The following is a 20,255-nucleotide window of genomic DNA, read 5'->3' as shown; positions in this document are numbered from 1 at the left end:
AATACTTTTAAGTTCTAGGTCGCCCACCAGTATAATGCGGGAATACTTTTAAGTTCTAGGTCGCCCACCAGTATAATGCGGGAATACTTTTAAGTTCTAGGTCGCCCACCAGTATAATGCGGGAATACTTTAAAGTTCTAGGTCGCCCACCAGTATAATGCGGGAATACTTTTAAGTTCTAGGTCGCCCACCAGTATAATGCGGGAATACTTTTAAGTTCTAGGTCGCCCACCAGTATAATGCGGGAATACTTTTAAGTTCTAGGTCGCCCACCAGTATAATGCGGGAATACTTTTAAGTTCTAGGTCGCCCACCAGTATAATGCGGGAATACTTTTAAGTTCTAGGTCGCCCACCAGTATAATGCGGGAATACTTTTAAGTTCTAGGTCGCCCACCAGTATAATGCGGGAATACTTTTAAGTTCTAGGTCGCCCACCAGTATAATGCGGGAATACTTTTAAGTTCTAGGTCGCCCACCAGTATAATGCGGGAATACTTTTAAGTTCTAGGTCGCCCACCAGTATAATGCGGGAATACTTTTAAGTTCTAGGTCGCCCACCAGTATAATGCGGGAATACTTTTAAGTTCTAGGTCGCCCACCAGTATAATGCGGGAATACTTTTAAGTTCTAGGTCGCCCACCAGTATAATGCGGGAATACTTTTAAGTTCTAGGTCGCCCACCAGTATAATGCGGGAATACTTTTAAGTTCTAGGTCGCCCACCAGTATAATGCGGGAATACTTTTAAGTTCTAGGTCGCCCACCAGTATAATGCGGGAATACTTTTAAGTTCTAGGTCGCCCACCAGTATAATGCGGGAATACTTTTAAGTTCTAGGTCGCCCACCAGTATAATGCGGGAATACTTTTAAGTTCTAGGTCGCCCACCAGTATAATGCGGGAATACTTTTAAGTTCTAGGTCGCCCACCAGTATAATGCGGGAATACTTTTAAGTTCTAGGTCGCCCACCAGTATAATGCGGGAATACTTTTAAGTTCTAGGTCGCCCACCAGTATAATGCGGGAATACTTTTAAGTTCTAGGTCGCCCACCAGTATAATGCGGGAATACTTTTAAGTTCTAGGTCGCCCACCAGTATAATGCGGGAATACTTTTAAGTTCTAGGTCGCCCACCAGTATAATGCGGGAATACTTTTAAGTTCTAGGTCGCCCACCAGTATAATGCGGGAATACTTTTAAGTTCTAGGTCGCCCACCAGTATAATGCGGGAATACTTTTAAGTTCTAGGTCGCCCACCAGTATAATGCGGGAATACTTTTAAGTTCTAGGTCGCCCACCAGTATAATGCGGGAATACATTTAAGTTCTAGGTCGCCCACCAGTATAATGCGGGAATACTTTTAAGTTCTAGGTCGCCCACCAGTATAATGCGGGAATACTTTTAAGTTCTAGGTCGCCCACCAGTATAATGCGGGAATACTTTTAAGTTCTAGGTCGCCCACCAGTATAATGCGGGAATACTTTTAAGTTCTAGGTCGCCCACCAGTATAATGCGGGAATACTTTTAAGTTCTAGGTCGCCCACCAGTATAATGCGGGAATACATTTAAGTTCTAGGTCGCCCACCAGTATAATGCGGGAATACTTTTAAGTTCTAGGTCGCCCACCAGTATAATGCGGGAATACTTTTAAGTTCTAGGTCGCCCACCAGTATAATGCGGGAATACTCTTAAGTTCTAGGTCGCCCACCAGTATAATGCGGGAATACATTCAGCTCTAGATTTTGGAATCAGTCGCCCCACCTGAAGACGGAAGGGTACAACAGAGATCCCCAAATGGGAAACAATGAAATCCCCAGCATCAAGAAGCAGACAACTGCAGAGGCAAGCGCGCCATTCAAAAGGAAAAAGGAACAGTTTGGGAACGTTGTAGCATGCCTAGTATAACAATTCTGATGAAAAGCCATACCACTGAAGAAACCATTGGAAGATTTAAAGAAGAAAGCCGTATCCCCAGCAAATCAAGCAAAGTGATGAGAACTGACAGTCAGAAAAGGTGAAGGACCAGCATCATCTCCAAGTTCACAAAATAAAGGCGTCAGAGGAAAACGTTAGCCGACAAGAAAGCAAGGCAACAAGAACAAGTCGAAGATGGATGAGATCTCATACTCTAGCTTAACTTCTTGTTTTTCCTTTTAGAGCAATGTAACAGGGAGATCGGTTGAGCAGTAGCATCCTACAGCAGCATGCAACAGCGCACAACAGCAGCAAGTAATACAGTCGCACGGTAGTCCCAGCTACCAAAATTTCCCGAACTACATTGACCTGATTCCTGTTCAGCCCAGGATATGTAGGAAACCCCTGAAGCAAAGGTTCGGTCAAATCTTTTTCAAAAAATGCTTCCCACGGAGTATTCGGACGGGCAAAAATCGCTCGCTTTATCTTTGCGCGAAAACCCTTCGTGTCTTCGTGCAAAGAGGGGCAGCTGTAAGCACGTGATTTTTGCTTCACGGACAATCGCTCCAAAAGAAAATAAAAATAGTGGCAAAAGGCTTCGCTGTACAATTTTTCGATCTTTCCGTGACATGTGTTGTTAGTCGTTTGTGAGTCTGTCCATTTTGCATCTAGTCATTATCAAACAAAAATACAAAAAATATATGTGGCGTTAAAAGAAAATTCAAAAAAAAGTATTCTATAAATATATGTGCATCGTCCGTTTTAGGTTGTGATTTAACTTACTTGGTATGATAATTATGTTGAAACGCCATATTGTTATTTGTTTTAATTTCATTTGTTTTATTAGTTATTTTTATTTTTTTTATTATTTTTATTATTTTTCTTTAAATTGGAAAACAAAAGAAAGTTGAAATCAATTTGGGCCCAAAAATAAAACAAAAAAAAAGGCCCAAACCAACGATCTGACCCGGTCCAGACCAGGCCTGCCCAGGAACCTCCTGAAACGACGTCGTTTCAGGCAAATCAATCTGAGCCGTCCGTCCTAGCCGATCCAACGGCTCAGGACCTCTTTCAGCAACCCGTTTTTGAACCCGACCCAATAACCGGTCTGACCCAATCCCCCACTTAAACCAAACGACCTCGTTTAATTACCAAACGACCCCGTCCCATTTCTCAACATCAGATCTAAGCCGTTGAGATCATCTGATCTAACGGCTCAGATCCGATCAACCTCACCATATATAAACCTTCCCTTACACCCCACGCCCCCTATCCGAACCCCACCCCTCACTCGTCTCCTTCCCTGAACCCTGAAACCCCCAAACCCTAGCAGCCGCCCTAGTCTCCTTCGCCATTAAAGCCGGCGGCACGAACGCCGGTGACCACCCCCTGAACACCCTAAGACCCCCTCACTCCCCTGAACACGAATCCACTAACCACGAACCTCGAATCATCTCCTATCGTCTCGAATCTGGATTTGAAGATTCGAGACAAAACTCGATCTACACCAAACCACCCCATCTTCATACCAGACACCCCCTGACCTTCCTAGTGACCAAACCAAACTTGGTTTGGTCCGAATCTACCCACAACTCCTAAAAATCCAGATCTGGAAATCCAGAACTGGAAACACATGCACCTGGGGAACCCGGCCAGTTTTGACATAGGTTTGAGGTCTAATAGACCTTAGTCAAGGTGTTCTCATGTGAGAACACCCTGACTAAAGTTTGTTCGGCCTCAAAAGTTCGAAGTCGAGTTTGATTTGGGTCTGTTTGGTTTAAACGTTTTGGTAAGTTTTCCGTTCTTTTGTTTTATTTCCAAATAAGTTGTCAGCATATCTCTTTGTGTTTGTTTGTTATTTTGTTATTTTTCATCCAGATTTCTTTCATCTCTGTTAAAGACCTTTTATTTGGTCGTTTGTCTTCTATTTGTATTCTGAATGTACTCTGTGATGAACCTGTTCGATTAGATTGGTCGTCAAATGAATAAACTTATATAGGTCCCCAGTTATTGAACATAGAATTGTCTGAGGCCCTTTAGGTCCCTGAACGTATTGTTTATGTGAGCGATCGATTATTACCTGCTATAATTAGTATAGTCGACTCGATAAATGTCGTCGATTAGTTTTCTATAACTAATGAATCGAAGGAGTTAGGATTGTCACATAACTAATTAAACTCGGACACTGGCTGGATGACCTAGTAATGTTTGAAATGGTCTATTGGCATTATAAAAATGACTAAAAGGGTTCAGTCTAGGCAGTCCTGAGCTCGAGCTTTCATCAGTGCAAAAAATGCCCTAATGCTGCAATAGGCAGGGGCAGTAATAATCAAGGTTGACAGGGGTAATCTGGGGTGCTAAAAAGAACAGAAGTAATTAGTTTAAGTGAGCTGACAAGTAGGGTACTAACTTAGGATTAAACTAATACCAATGGGGAACAAGACACAAGGGTATGGGGGGCTCAAAATGAATAAACAAATGAGCCCATAATTCTGGATTAAACAAAAACCAGGCGTGGGGAATAAAGGTAGCTGACACCAAGCATGCTTAGGATGGGCTTAAAGGGTATGGGCATTCTGCCAATTGGCAGGCAGGGCAGCTCAGCTGTAATGGTGCATTTGGCCTATAAATAGGCCATTGGACAACTAAAACAGGGGCTGAAGTTTATGGGTCTGAGGCTGGACTTTTAGCTTTCAGAGAGAAAAAAAAGGGCTGTAAAAATTTTAGTCCAAAGAGAGGTCTAGTGAGTTCAAAGAAAACTGAAAAAACACAAGTTAGCTTCCAATAAACACTGCAACCAAACACTGCCTGAAAAGTTGTATAAGAGTGCATATTGGTCAAGCTGTCTTGGCCAAGTTCTTGGTTTGCATTGGTTGAGCTGTTTCTGGTTATTCAATTGGTAGTGTTGCTGCATTGAATACTCTGTTGTTGCTGTTTGTTTCATCCTTCTTTTCTGGGTTCATTGGTTTGGTACTCGACTATTTGTTGGTCCTCTTTGTTCTGGGAAATATTGTTGGTTGTCGTGGGCTGTGGAAAACACTTGGATTGTTGATTTGTTGCTGTGTTGTTGCTGTGTATCTGCTGTTGCTGTGTTTACTACATACTGCCCAGCTGATCATTCCTTTCTTCTTTGTCCTCTATACCAGGTACACAACCAATGCACTGTCAAAAATGTAACTGGGAAATTTGAGCATGAATACAAATGAAAGTCCTGAAGAATGTCTTTTATACATAGATTGTTACATTAAATATTCATGTAATGTGTAGTAGTTTGCATTCTTGTTTCGATACTGAAGGTAGCCTGTGTGCCCAGTAGATGTCAATATGTGATGATTGAATGCTAGTTTGTATATGAAAGTTGATAGATAAAAGGGTCTCCAATGCAGTAGGTTGTATCTTAGGTTTTATATGGTTAGCATGTCCTTAAATACATAGAACTATCCATGTTAGTTAATTTCATGTCCTTTTGATAAACTGTCTCCTTACAATTGGCAAACCATTGCCTTAAAATAAACGGCGCAAGTCTGCACTCCTCAACCTCACGAAGGTCGAGCCCGAATCAAACGAACCCAGCAGGCTTTCATCAGAAAGGCACTGGCCCAGGTCCAGCCGACACTGTGTGGGCTGGGTTCGGGCCCACGATGCTCGATTAGCTGCCCATGGGCATGGCCATGTTTTCTTATTCTGCAAAGGCACTCAGAATTCCGTTATAATAACCTGCAAGCATGTAATTGAATAGGGTCATTTTTATTCTCAACTAGTAGAGACAAATGCGACAAGAAACGTAGTTTCTATAGGATCTCCTTTTAAAATAAAGACGAGATGAGCTTCGACAAACAAAAACGCACAAGATGCGGGGCCCTCGTTAAACGTATATTATCGAAGCATTTAGTTTCTAGGACGGGTCGTTTAGCAAATCTCACAACCCTCCTAAATTAACAATACGTTAGACCCTTTAGGACGCGCCTTAGTAAATCTTACCTTCTTAAACTCGGGTGCACATTTATGTGACCCAAATCCAATTCTCAATGGCGTCGAAATGTGTTTCTAATCACGGGTACATTGATTGTGACGTGGTTCGAGATGCGTGTCCATGGCGTTGCAAATTCATTTTAAAATAAGAATGAGATGAGCCTCACCAAATAAAAATACAAATTGCGGGACCCTCAGTAAATATCTGCTTTAAAAATTGTTTAGACTTCAGGATGAACCGTTTAGTAAAATTCCACGGTCCTACCCAAAATAAATACGCTAGTCGCTTTAGGCACGCCTCTAATAATTTAATTTCCTTAAATTCGGGTGCACATTGATGTGACCCAAATCCAAATCTCAACGGAGTCAAAGTGTGTCGACGACCACGGGTACATTGATTGTAACGTGGTTCGAGATACATTTTATAACGTTGTAATTCTTGATAAAAATAATAGTAGTAAATGATAAAAGCGGTTGAAGGATAAAATTTGCACATAAGTTCATACTTGTATAAAATCAGATAATCAAGCCGAATATAACAATCGAGCGACCGTGCTAGAACCACGGAACTCGGGAATGCCTAACACCTTCTCCCGGGTTAACAGAATTCCTTATCCGGATTTCTGGTACGCAGACCATAATATAGAGTCATTCTTTTCCTCGATTCGGGATTAAAACTGGTGACTTGGGACACCCTAAATCTCCCAAGTGGCGACTCTGAAATAATTAAACCAATCCCGTTTCGATTGTCCTTTAATTGGAAAAAACTCCTGCGCCCTCGCGGGTGCGTAAAAAGGAGGTGTGACACCATGTATCATATCTTACTCTTAATACTTCATTAGCTCTCTTCTTATATCCTGCTAACATTTCTGTCTTTCACATTATTATGAAACTTCAACAAGATATTCTTTTGCTTTTAGCTCCCCTTTGCTCCATCCACTGGCTCTTCGAATTACCTAACATTCTTTCTTTACTGGGGACAGGAGCCACACTAAGGTCATATTTATTCCTTCAAGTCTTCCAGTGCTCATATCTAGCTTTACTACTTGACGGTGCACCATCTAGGTGTCTCACGAGGAGATCTATTAGTGCATTTACAATATCCTTCGGAAATGTCAACTAAGGCAAACAATCCAACCATAATTTTGGGTTACTCTATCCCTAGCCGTATCTTGATATCCGTCCTTCTCTTATACTACTTTTGTTAGCCCCCATAGGGCATAAATGAGATGGGTACGATCAATCGTACATACCTCTATTACTGTTGAATATATCCCAGAAAGCTTATATTCCTCTGCCTGAATTATAAACACTGTAAACCATCATTAACTGGATGCCTCATACTCTTCTTCATCTTGCTTTTTTTTTTCTTGTTCAAACTTGTGTTTAGCTTTTGAATCTCTCATTATCTTTCACCATTAAGGTGGGTAGGTATTCCTGCCTCAAGACTCCTTATCAAGAGGCTTACACCTTTCAGTATGCACAAGATCCGCTGAAGACCTCACATTTACTTATCATAACCATGATGCAAATCGTGTTTCCTTTGATTCAACTTTTCCATAGCCATATCTTTTACCAACCGTCTTTCTGGATGTAGGTATCGTCTTATTAAGAACAAAATAGGAGTTAGGAACTTGAAATTTACAACTGAGCTCTAACACACGATCTAGAGTAAGAATAAAGAGTGATAGTCCTAAATGCCTTGTAGCCTCCCTCTTATAAGTGTGGTGCACGAAACACCCATAAACAAGACTCTACTAGACACGGTTTGTAGACTCCCTAGGACAGAACTGCTCTGATACCACTTTTGTCACGACCCAAACAGATGGGCCGTGATGGGCACCCGGTACCTTATTCAACTGAGTACCAACGTAACCTATCTTTCTTTATTACATTATCATATACACGTGACATACGGGCCTAATAAGCCAAAATGATTATTTATAAACTCCAAACATAGGCCGACAAGGTCGTAAAATCTTTCACGTACACGACATATGTCTACAAGCCTCTAAGAGTACATAAATGTCATAAAGGTCGGGACAGAGCCCTGCCATACCAAACAATACACGACTAAATCATACAAGCCAAACAAGTAACTCCGAATCAAATGGAGCGCACCAACATCTTACGCCAAGCTGATAGCCTACATGGAGGGATCCCGACCTGTCTATCGGGACCTGCGGGCATAAAACGCAGCGTCCCCGGGCAAAAGGGACGGCAGTCCGAATAATGTACCGAGTATGTCAGGCACATAAATAAATACATAAGAGACATGGAAGAAATATAGAGTACATGACTCAACCTGTCAGTGTAAATAACTTTATAAATCATAAATTACTTTTAGTGTCATGCATATGTGTATGAATTTCATGTCGTGCATAGGTACATGTTTCATAACATCATTAGCCTTTGAGGGCATCCCATCATATCATATCGGCCACTGTGGGCAAATTTATCAACATATTCCAGCTGATCAGGTGGTGGTGCGTATATAACGCCATAACTTTTTCCATAACCCATATACATATACATACATATATACGCATATATAATGCCATTTGAATCGTATTTCAGCCACTGTGGATAACATCATCATCATATACCAGCTGATCATGTGGTGGTGCGTATATAACGCCATAACCTTTTCCCTTATCCCATATACATATATTTACATATATACGCGTATATAACACCATCTGGTCATTGGTCAATGCACATGTATAAATGAGTGAAATGCATGAAAAATACATAATAATCTCGATATTCCTTCCGGATAAACTTTTCCAACTGCGTATTATTCTGAGACCCATGAACAGAAGATAATAACAATTCTCATGGGGAATCAAGAATATAGACACCCCTACTATTTCTATGAATAGAGTAATTTATAGAAAACTGTGTATTTGCTCATTTCTTCTGTATAATTTGGATCATGCCAAAAGAAAGAAGGGATAGCCTTAACATACCTGAGCCAATTATCTTGACACTCCCTCTAACACACGTCAATTGCGACAACACGTAACGGCGGGTCGAAGTAGGGAAAAATCCGTATGATATTCTTGATAAAGAATGCAATGTATTCCATTAGAATCGCAAAATTCCATTGTTATTACACAGTATAACTTCGTATGAAATTCTTGTTGGAGCAAAATCATGCTGCCATCACTTGTATGAGTTTGCTGGAGCACTTCACTTTGCTATGAATATAAATTTATCTATTTTGTGAATTTTATCCTAACTTTATATGAATTTTGTGGAATTTTAGAAGTCTTTCAAGACTTTGTTGAAGTTGAACGTTACCCTTTTCCATCTCTTTGTGAATTTGAGACATTTTTGTTATAATGGACCCCACTTTACAAGGTGACTAAGCCATAAGGACTCCTCCAATCTTGCCACCTTAGTAAATGAACTTAAGAGTCAATAAATTGTCTCTATCTTGCTGCCAAGTCTTCACAAATGACATGTGGATTTGTCCCCCTAATAATTTTCCACCAAAAATTCAATTTATAAGATAATCTCCTACTTAAAATCCATAATTATCCAATTATCCACATAATTAGGAATTATCTCAAATTACTTATAATACTACTCACTTTTAACACATTTTGCACACCTTACAATTGTGGTCATGTGATACCTTGTATGACACTAGTCCATAAATATCGGATAATATATCTCGGACCGTATTTTATCTCAAAATGTCAAACTTTGAGAAAATTCATTTTCTTCAATTTGCTTACCCTCTCACCTTTACAAATTTACTTATCACTTGTTTGCAATAGCATAGTGCTTATAGTCTTAAAATAATATTATTCCTGAACTTATTGTCGGTTAACTTACGACGAAACTTTAACGCACAAAATGCGGGATGTAACAGCTACCACCTGAGGGGCTGAATCACAATCGGGCATTGCACATTACAGTGCAATTTGAAGACAAATTCATTGCCAGGGTCTTGGTTGATGGAGGTTTAAGCCTAAATATTTGTCCATCAGACACTCTGAAAAGGTTGGACAAAGGTTTCCATGGAAGCATGAACGTGAAAGCTTTTGATGGGTCCTAGAGGACCACAATCGGGGAAATCAACCTTTGCTTACAAATGGGGCCAACTTTGTTCGACATAGAGTTTCAGGTGCTTGACATACTAGCCTCATATAATCTTCTTTTGGGCCGACCATGGATCCATGCTGCTGGAGCGTGCCTTCCACCCTACGTCAAGCCGTGAAATTCGAATGGAATCATCAAGAGGTGATCATTCATGGAGATGGGAGTAACCCCATTTACACTAGTCAAACTATCCCGGGTATTGGTCATAGAAGAAGGTTAGAAGGGAAAACCTATCATCACATTGAACGGGTCAATGCCGTCGAAAAGGATAAATGGTGGAGTGGTAAAATAGAAAGTGTACTAGCTTGGTCTGGATATGAACCTGACAAAGGATTGGGAAAGAACTTTCAAGGTATCACTAAACCAATACAACTGAAAAATCATGGTACCACATTTGGGCTCGGATACTAGTACACATGGCAAGAGTATAGAAATTGGTCGCCTCCATGGCGTGGACTATACTACCCTCTCGAGCAACCAGTGCCACATTTGGAAGAAGAAGAAGCACTAGCTGGGTTGAAGAATTTGTTCTTAGAGGATGAGGACATGGACTGCAGTGCCATAATTGAGGAGCAGGAGGAAGAAGGCCTCACTATTCAGATCATGAAGAAGGGAGCTATTCTCAGGAACTGGACCGCCACACCATCCCGAGCCCGCCGAGTCCTTGGGTAGTTTGGTGGAATTTACTTCTATAGCCATTCTAGGCATTTAAGATTTCCCCTAAATTTTACTTGTTTCAAAATAAATGCTCGATTCATCGAGTCGTACTTTGTCTGGATGATTTTTTAGTTTTAAATCAAATGCATTTGCTCTTTATTATTCACTACTAACTTTACAGTTTTGCTTTCTACAGCATTATTATTACTTTTCCTGATGAACCAGTGACTTTGACATGTAATGAGGCAACACAATATGAGAATAGTGATTCAGATAAGAAGATGAGATATCCGAGGAACTTTGAGAATAAGCCTATGTCCAATCTGGAAATTGTCAGCATTCACTTGTCACCAACAGAGAAGGAAGAGTACATTCGCTTCCTAAAAGAGTATGAGGATATTTTCGCATGGTCATATGATGACATGACCGGTTTGAGCACATCCATAGTGGCTCACAAGCTACCCACTAATCCCACGTGTCTGCCAGTAAAGCATAAACTCTGAAAGTCCAAACCAGATATGAGCCTGAAAATCAAGGAGGAAGTTACCAAACAGATCAAAGCCAAAGTTCGCAAGATGGTTGAGTACCCAACCTGGTTAGCTAACATTGTGCCAGTTCCAAAGAAGGATGGGAAGGTTAGAGTATGTGTTGACTATCGGGATTTAAACAGAGCAAGTCCCAAGGACGACTTCCCACTACCAAATATACACATCCTGATCAATAATTACACCAAGCAAGTACTCCAATCCTTTGTAGATTGCTTCATGGGTTATCACCAGAATTGAATGGATGAAGAAGATGCAGAGAAGACAGCTTTCATCACACCGTAGGGTGTATACTGTTACAAGATGAAGCCATTCGGTCTGAAGAATGTTAGGGCTACTTATATAAGACCCATGACAACCATCTTCCATAATATGATACACAAGGAAATAGAGGTGTATGTGGACGACGTCATTGTCAAATCCAAGAGGGTCGCAGATCACGTAGCGGACCTGAGAAAGTTCTTTGACAGGCTTAGAAGGTACAACTTGAAACTGAACCCCTCAAAATAAGCATTGGGGTTCCCGTAGGAAAATTATTGGGATTCATTGTCAGTCGTCGAGGGATTGAGCTGGATCCGTCTAAAGTCAAGGCTATTCAGGAGTTACCACCACCTAAGAGCAAAAGGGACGTGATGAGCTTCCTACAACGTCTCAACTATATCAGTCACTTCATAGCACAGTCAACAGTCATATGTGAACCCATCTTCAAGATGATGAGGAAAGATGCTGAAACAAGCTGGACAGAGGATTGTCAAAAAGCTTTTGACAAAACCAAGGAGTCTCTGTCCACACCGCCAATTCTGGTCCCCCCGGAACTAGGATGACCTTTGCTACTCTATCTATCTGTATTAGATGGAGCCTTCAAATATGTTTTGGGACAACATGACGAGACAGGAAGAAAGGAGCAAGCCATATATTACTTGATTAAGAAGTTCACACCTTATGAAGCACGATATTCTCTGCTTGAATGCACTTGCTGTGCTTTGACCTGGATAGCTCAAATATTGAGGCATTACTTCTGTGCCTACACTACATACCTCATATCCAGGATGGACCCTCTAAAGTATATATTCCTGAAACCCATGTCGACTAGAAAGTTGGCCAAATGGCAGATATTGTTAAGTGAGTTCGACATCGTCTACGTAACTCAAAAAGGCGGTCAAAGGACAACCATTGGCAGACCATATTTCTAAAAATCCGGTGTGAGGAGCATACGAACCTTTGAAAACAAATTTTCCTGATGAAGAAGTGTCATTCGTAGGGAAAGACATTACTGAAGCATATGACGGTTAGAGGATGTTCTTTGATGGAGCTGCAAATTTCAAAGGAGTAGGCATTGGAGCAGTTTTGGTATCAGAAATGGGTCAACATTATCTGGTATCTACTAAACTCAGATTTCCCTGCACAAACAACATGGAAGAGTATGAAGCTTGCATACTAGGACTCAATATGTCAGTCGACATGAACATTCAGGAGCTATTGGTAATCGGTGATTCAGATTTGCTTGTGCACCGGTACAAGGAGAATGGGCCACCAAGAATTCCAAGATATTTCCATACCTTCACTATGTGCAAGAATTGAGAAAGAGGTTCACGAAGATAGAATTTTGACATGTGCCAAGAATTCAGAATGAGTTTGCCGACGCATCGACTACATTGTCATCTATGATATAACATCCATATTAGAATTATATTGATCTCATTCTTGTGAAAATACATAATAAGCCAGCATATTGTGCTCATGTTGAAGAAGAAACGGATGGAAAGCCTTGGTTCCATGACATCAAGGAGTACTTATCGAAAGAAGAATATCCGGAGCAAGCAAATCACACTCAGAAACGCACACTCCGGAGATTGTCCAATCGCTTCTTCCATAGCGTAGGGAACTTGTACAGAAGAACTCCTGATTTGGGTTTACTAAGATGTGTCGATGCAAAGGAAGCTTCTAAGCTACTTGAGGATATACATGCCGGGACCTGTGGCCCGCACATGAATGGTTTTGTCTTGGCTAAGAAGATACTCCGGACCGGTTACTTTTGGATGACCATGGAGACTGATTGCATCCAGTATGTCCGCAAATGCGTTTAATGCCAGGTGGATGCTGATATTAAAAAGGTGCCGCCAAACGAGCTCAATGCAACAAGCTCACCTTGGCCATTCGTCGCTTGGGGAATGGATGTTATTGGTCCGATTGAGCCCACTGCTTCAAACAAACATAGGTTTATTCTGGTAGCCATTGATTACTTCACAAAATGGGTAGAGGTTGCGTCCTACAAGGCTGTAACTAAGAAAGTCATCACAGATTTTGTCAAGGATCAAAATGTTTGCCGATTCGGAATCCCCGAATCCATTATTACCGATAATGCCGCCAATCTTAATAGTGATTTGATGAAAGCTATGTGTGAAACTTTCAAAATCAAGCACAAGAATTCCACATCCTACAGACCTCAGATGAACGGAGTCGTAGAAGCCGCCAACAAAAACATCAAGAAGATACTAAGGAAAATGGTAGAGAACCAAAAACAATGGCATGAGAATTTACCTTTGGAATTATTGTGATACCGCACTACGGTTCGCATATCAACCAGAGCAACCCCTACATGCTGGTTTATGGTACTAAGGTTGTCATCCCAGCCGAGGTGGAGATCCCTTCTTTAAGAATCATGCAAGAAGCTGAACTCACGATGAAGAGTGGATAAGAAGTCGCTATGAATAGTTGGCCCTCATCGATGGATAGAGGATGAACGCAGTGTGTCACGGCCAACTTTATCAAAACAGAATGTCCAGAGCTTTCAACAAAAGGGTCAAACTGAGGCAGTTTGCACCAAGTCAGTTGGTGCTGAAAAAAATCTTCCTACATCAAGATGAAGCTAAAGGGAAATTCTCTCCGAACTGGCAAGGTCTATACATGGTTCACAGGGTGCTAACAGGAGGAACACTCATACTTGCAGAAATGGATGGAGAAATCTGGCCAAAACTAATCAAGTCAGACAAAGTCAAGAGATACTATGCTTAGATTGTCTACACTTCCTCATTTGATGTAATTGAACTACGCTTGACCTAATTCCCATTTAAGAGAAGATACGTAGGTAGCCTTATGGGTTCGGTCATATCATAATAAGTCCAGCCGACGCTATCGCATGCCAGGAAGTCAGAAATTGGTTAAGAAATTAGGGCATAATTTTTGAGAAAGATTCTCAAAATTCTGAAGAAGGTTCAGCAAGGCCTATCATCTGCCAATGATCAAAAGATTATCTACCAAACTGGGGCAGAATTTTGAGGAGGACCCTCAAAATTCCAATATAAGAGAGTTGCAATGCCTTTGAGATGTGTTGCAGTCACTAGTTCACCTAAAATTACTTAATGTATCCATATATTTCTAAAATAAATCTATTTTAATCAATAATTGCATATTTTTTCGAAAACTTTATTTACATAACAGTCAGGTGTCACTCAGGGAAACTCGAAAGACTTTCAAAACGGAGCAAAGCAAAGCCAGCCGACAGAAGCACGAACCAACCTTCCCCTCACAGGACATACAATTTTCTTTGAATGAGGCTAATCCTTGCCTCCATAACTGCATGAGGCTAATCCCTGCCTCCCTATTTGCATGAGGCTAACCCTTGCCTCCATAACTGCATGAGGTTAATCCCCGCCTCCCTATTTGCATGAGGCTAATCCCTGCCTCCATAACTGCATGAGGTTAATCCCCACCTCCCTATTTGCATGAGGCTAATCCCTGCCTCCCTATTTGCATGAGGCTAATCCCTGCCTCCTTATTTGCATGAGGCTAATCCTTGCCTCTATAACTGCATGAGGCTAATCCCCCTATTTGCATGAGGCTAATCCTTGCCTCCTTATTTGCATGAGGCTAATCCTTGCCTCTATAACTGCATGAGGCTAATCCCCATATTTGCATGAGGCTAATCCCTGCCTCCCTATCTACATGAGGCTAATACTTGCCTCCATAATTGCATGAGGCTAATCCTTGCCTCCATAACTGCATGAGGCTAATCCATGCCTCCCTATTTGCATGAGGCTAATTCCTGCCTCCATATTTGCATGAGGCTAATCCTTGCCTCCATATTTGCATGAAGCTAATCCCTGCCTCCATAACTGCATGAGGCTAATCCTGGCCTCCCTATTTGCATGAGTATAATCCTTGCCTCTATATCTGCATGAGGCTAATCCTTGCCTCCAGACTCGCATGGGACTATGCACTGTCCCTTTTCGCACAAATATTGCTCAATTTCTAGCACTATCTATTTGCTTTTCAATCGAGCTAATCTCTGCCCTCCATTTCACAAGACTAAGCCTTGTCTTGTTACCATCATATTATTGCATATCATGGGCTGAAATATCGCCAATCTATCCAAAGGCGTCATAGTCTAAAAGATATTATCCTCATAGCCGGAAGACACCATGCCATGGCCTGAGGATCCCTCAAATTTGCATATCATTATTCAAAGACGTCATGGTTCGAAGGCACCATTTGTCATGGACCGAGAACATCATTTTATAGCTTGCAAATCCCTCACTAAATAATTCATGGCCTAGGACAACATGGTCCAAGGACGTCATCTTTAACCGTACAAAGACAACCTTCATGGTCCAAAAGGGAATCTACATCATGTTTATATTTTCGCACAAATACATGTTCGTAGCATCCTTTTTATTTGTAGGTGACTAGTAAGAATCTACCATCCTAGCAGGAGCGATCTCGCTCCAGTTCCTTCAACTGTCCCGAACCCTAACTGCTCACCATAGCCGCTTCGGCACCTCGTGTCCGTTCTCGCAATGACTTCATCGGCATATTCCGCCGATGAATCCAGAACTACACATGGCCTGATTCTTGTAAAATCAGAGATATGTAGGCAACTCAAAGACCGGAGTCCGACCTTTGTCTTTCAAAACATCCCCCCAGTCAAAATTGGTCATCATATCTTTACCCGAAAACACTTTCATCCTTCCCGGGTAAAGAGGGGTAGCTATTGATACCCAATTTTTCCCAAAAAAATATTTCAAATTGCATATATGTTTTCAAAATCATGCATTGATTAGCAATTGATATTTTTCCACAATTTTCCTATATTTTTATTAATTTATCCATCATTTTATTTCCAAGAAATAATTACAAAAATACCTCACAAATTATTTCAAAAGCATTTCTTGACGTAATGTATTATTTTTGGTCCCATTAAGACCAAATTATTTCATAATTAGTCAAATTGGCACCTTTTGGCTATAATTATAATAACTTTACAGTTATAACCCAATCATATGATTTTGTACTATTTTCATCCAGAAATTAATCATGTGTATTTTTTAAATACTAAATAAACATTTTAAATTATTTTCTACGCATGAAATTTATTTTTATAATTAATAGCTATTTTTATAAATTATTTTAATTAATTTACATTGGTTATTTAACAAATAGCCACTTTCATTTCAATTATAGACTAATTAAATCTGACCCCAACCCAATTAAAACGGCCCAAATACCCCAGGCCCAATACCTTATCCTACCCAACCCAATCCCTTGTCTAATTTGGACCGTTGATCAATTTTAATCAACGGTCCAAATCTCCCCTTTCCTTAATTAACCCTAGAGACTACCCCCCCTTCCCCCCCATTTATCTATTTCACTCCGCTGTTGCACTCTCCCCTCGCCTCTCAAATTCTCTCTGCTAGAACCTAAAGCTCTCACCGACCGTCGACTTGCCGGTAACTATGGTGGTCTCACCACCATCCCAGCCCTCATGGCTCCTTCCTACGCTGAGTTACTGCTTCCTTGAGGTACTCAAAGGAACCAGAGGCGGTTCAACTCACCCCCATGGTTTTTCTTGTCATTCTCAGGCCAATCTTGGCCTGTCCGAGTAAGATCCTGCCATCTCTGGCTAGAACCTGTGGTATCTAGGCCGATCCACTTTCTCTTTGGGTTATTTCTCTGAAACCCTAACTATTAGCTCTTGATTTCTTAGATCTGTAATAGATCTGGGTATATTCCGAGTTATTTTGCTATTTTCCTTAAAGATTTTCCGATTTTTATAAAACGACTCTTCATCTTCAAATCAGGGTTTCTTAACCCCCTTTCAAAATGGCTTTTCCTTCTGATTTTAGTATTAATCTATGATTTTCACTATGTTTTAACTTTTATTTGAGTTTTCTCTTTTTATCTGAGTTATTATGTTGAAAACCCTAAGTTTCTTGGTTATAGTCCTGCATTCTGAGTTTGTTTTGTGATAATATGTTCGCTTAATCTGTATATGTGCTTGTTTCTCATGAACCTTGTGATTCTCTGTGGTTTTACCCTATTTTGTTCATCAGTGTCTCTGACTTTTACTTCTTCTGCCTATGTCATGTTTATTCTATTAATTCATGCTATGCTATAGGTGAATCCCTAATTTTATGTGATTTTACCATATTTTGCTTATTATGGTTTCTAATCTTGCCTATTATGTGTTATTCCACTTGTTCTCATAAATTTGTGTCAATTTCTCCTAAATTAGTACTATTTGCTATTTTTTAATCTTTGAATCTCTGTGACTGATCCTTCACTGATTTCTTGTGATATTCTCTACTGATTTTAACCTTTAAGATATTTTCTTACCTTAATCTATGGTCGAGCACGTTGTCAACTAATTCTTAAGTATTTTCCTTGATTAGAATCTGCTGAACCTAGTCTCTATTACATGTTGTGTACTTTTACTATGTTGAAAATATTTCCTTATTTGTTATATTCAGCCTTATGTGATTTCCTTCCTTATTTAGTATTTACATGTTACCGTTTAAATTTAACTCCTTAATTAAAGGAAGTACTTATACTAATTTGATTCTAATTAGTACATAGTTCCATAATTACTGATGAACTATGATTCTTGCCTTATTTTCTACCTGTTTTCAAACTACAAGTATCCTGCTCTTTCATTAGCACAAAGACACGAACACATTGGTTCAAAAACTCTCTCTCACACAAAAACACTCTTTTGCTCTCTTTTCTCTGGTTACTTGCTATTGTTCTAAGTCAGCCGGTTGCAAGCTAATGCTGATTACTCTATTCTCTTGCTCCTCACTTTGTGTTTACCACCTTCTTTACTGGTATGTTCTGATTTCAATTCAAGTTCCAAAAATGATATGGTCCTTTTTATTACTTCAATTCATCCTATTTCTAGTCTACTTTTATTTATGGTTTTACTGTGAAACCTGTAGTTGGTATGTTTACATTATTAGCATGTTATGTACTACCCTTCATTAGGATCAGTATGAACATGTTACCCCCCTCTAAGTAGTCTGTCTCCATGTGATCTTGCTCTATCTGGTTTCTGGTATGAATCTCCTTGTAAAGTAGTCTGCACTCCAAAACTTGTATGATTCTTGGATTGATTTTAAATTATGTTGATCATATACTGAACCCCTTAAGCATTGCTAATTCTGTGACTATGTCTAATCAGTGTTTCCGAGCATATCTGTACCAATTCCAAAGACTTCTGCCTCCTTTGTGTTTATCATTATGTGTTTTACCTGTCCCCAATTCCCATTTACCCCTGTGTGAAGGCTTGTGGTGCTAAACCGGTCTTGGTTCTTTATTCTATGTGTAATGCTGAACCTGTTTTGGTTTTAGGGTTGGTCTGTTATTGTTGATTTCCCTACTCTTTTCAAAACTGTCTTATTGAATAACTCTTCTGTTGTTTTACAAAACTATTTTCAAGTCTTTTTTCAAATTGTTTTCCTACTTAAACTTTTTTTAAAACTATGTCAAGCACTCTCACTATATTCTTAGATCCCTAAGTTCTGCCCCTCTAATGTGTGACTGCTTAGGAATCCCTATGAGATCCCTTTGAACTCTAATGCATTTTGGCCCTTCTATACTGCACTTACTCAAATATGGTTGTGAAATCTGGGTGTGAGCACTACCCAGGATCTCTTGAGGTCCTTAGGGAACTCTGACACACCCGGATATTGAGAAAGGCTATGAAACAATCTGAGCAGTTGAGGTTTTGGAAATCTGGGCCTACTTACAAGCTCCCTATAGTGTAACTTCTTATTTTTCTTTATATATTAGTATAATTCATTCAATGTTTGTTTGTAATATTCATTGTAACGAATATTGGGGCGGGCAGGTGAAAAAAGGGAGGGTAGCTATACACGTTATCAAAGGGTAGAAAACATGCTTTAGGTTTATATTTTTCTGTATGTGCATTAGAATTCATGTTTAGGACCAATACATGCAAAGCATATCATGCATTAGATACTATGCTCCTAGGTTTCATGTATACTGTTTTCAGCATCTCATTTTGACATCCTTATTATCACTTAGAAATCCTATTTCTAGGATAAACGACAACATTAAAATAAACTGTTACTTATGCATATTTTGAAATCATGTTGTAACCTGCTATGCATTTAGAAATCCTGCTTTAGGTACTCTGCATATAAACCATTCTGAACCTTATATGTGCATATTAGATACCATGTTTAGGATCTCGTTCATACTCGCTCAGTCACACCTAGTTAAATTACTGATGCATGAAAAAGGATATAAAATAGTCTCACGTCTCATTATCCTGTTTAAGTAAATCTGGTAATAATTCTGTATCTTGTAAAACTTAGAACAACATGCTTTAGGTAAAATATCTCCTACCCTGTTTTAATAGTTCTGGTAACAATTGTGCATTATCCCATGCCTAGGCAAGCCTTAGATAATCAAATTTCTTAAAAAACTGGAAATTGCCTCTTTGTGTTTACTGCTTAATGGTTAACAGGCTTAAAATTAGTATGCAAACTGATTAGGTCCTAATTCTAAATTTTTAAAAAAAATCTGCACGTATCTTGTGTTCTGATACTTACCTAGATATCATGTCTTAGGATCCTGTTTAATAATACTGCCCTTGTTTATGTTTGAGTCGTGCTATTTACATGCATTATATGCGGAGGTAAACCTGAGCCTCTTATTTGCTCCTTCCTGCTTTTATTTGCTAAAGTCCTATGTGTTCTTGCTTGTCGCCTTAGTGTTTTCTCCTTTAAACCTTAGGGGTCTATCTAGAACTGCCTATAG

Source organism: Nicotiana tabacum, chromosome 11 (genome assembly GCF_000715075.1).
Source record: "Nicotiana tabacum cultivar K326 chromosome 11, ASM71507v2, whole genome shotgun sequence".
NCBI classification, from domain to species: domain Eukaryota; kingdom Viridiplantae; phylum Streptophyta; class Magnoliopsida; order Solanales; family Solanaceae; genus Nicotiana; species Nicotiana tabacum.
This window is presented reverse-complemented; position numbering follows the sequence as displayed.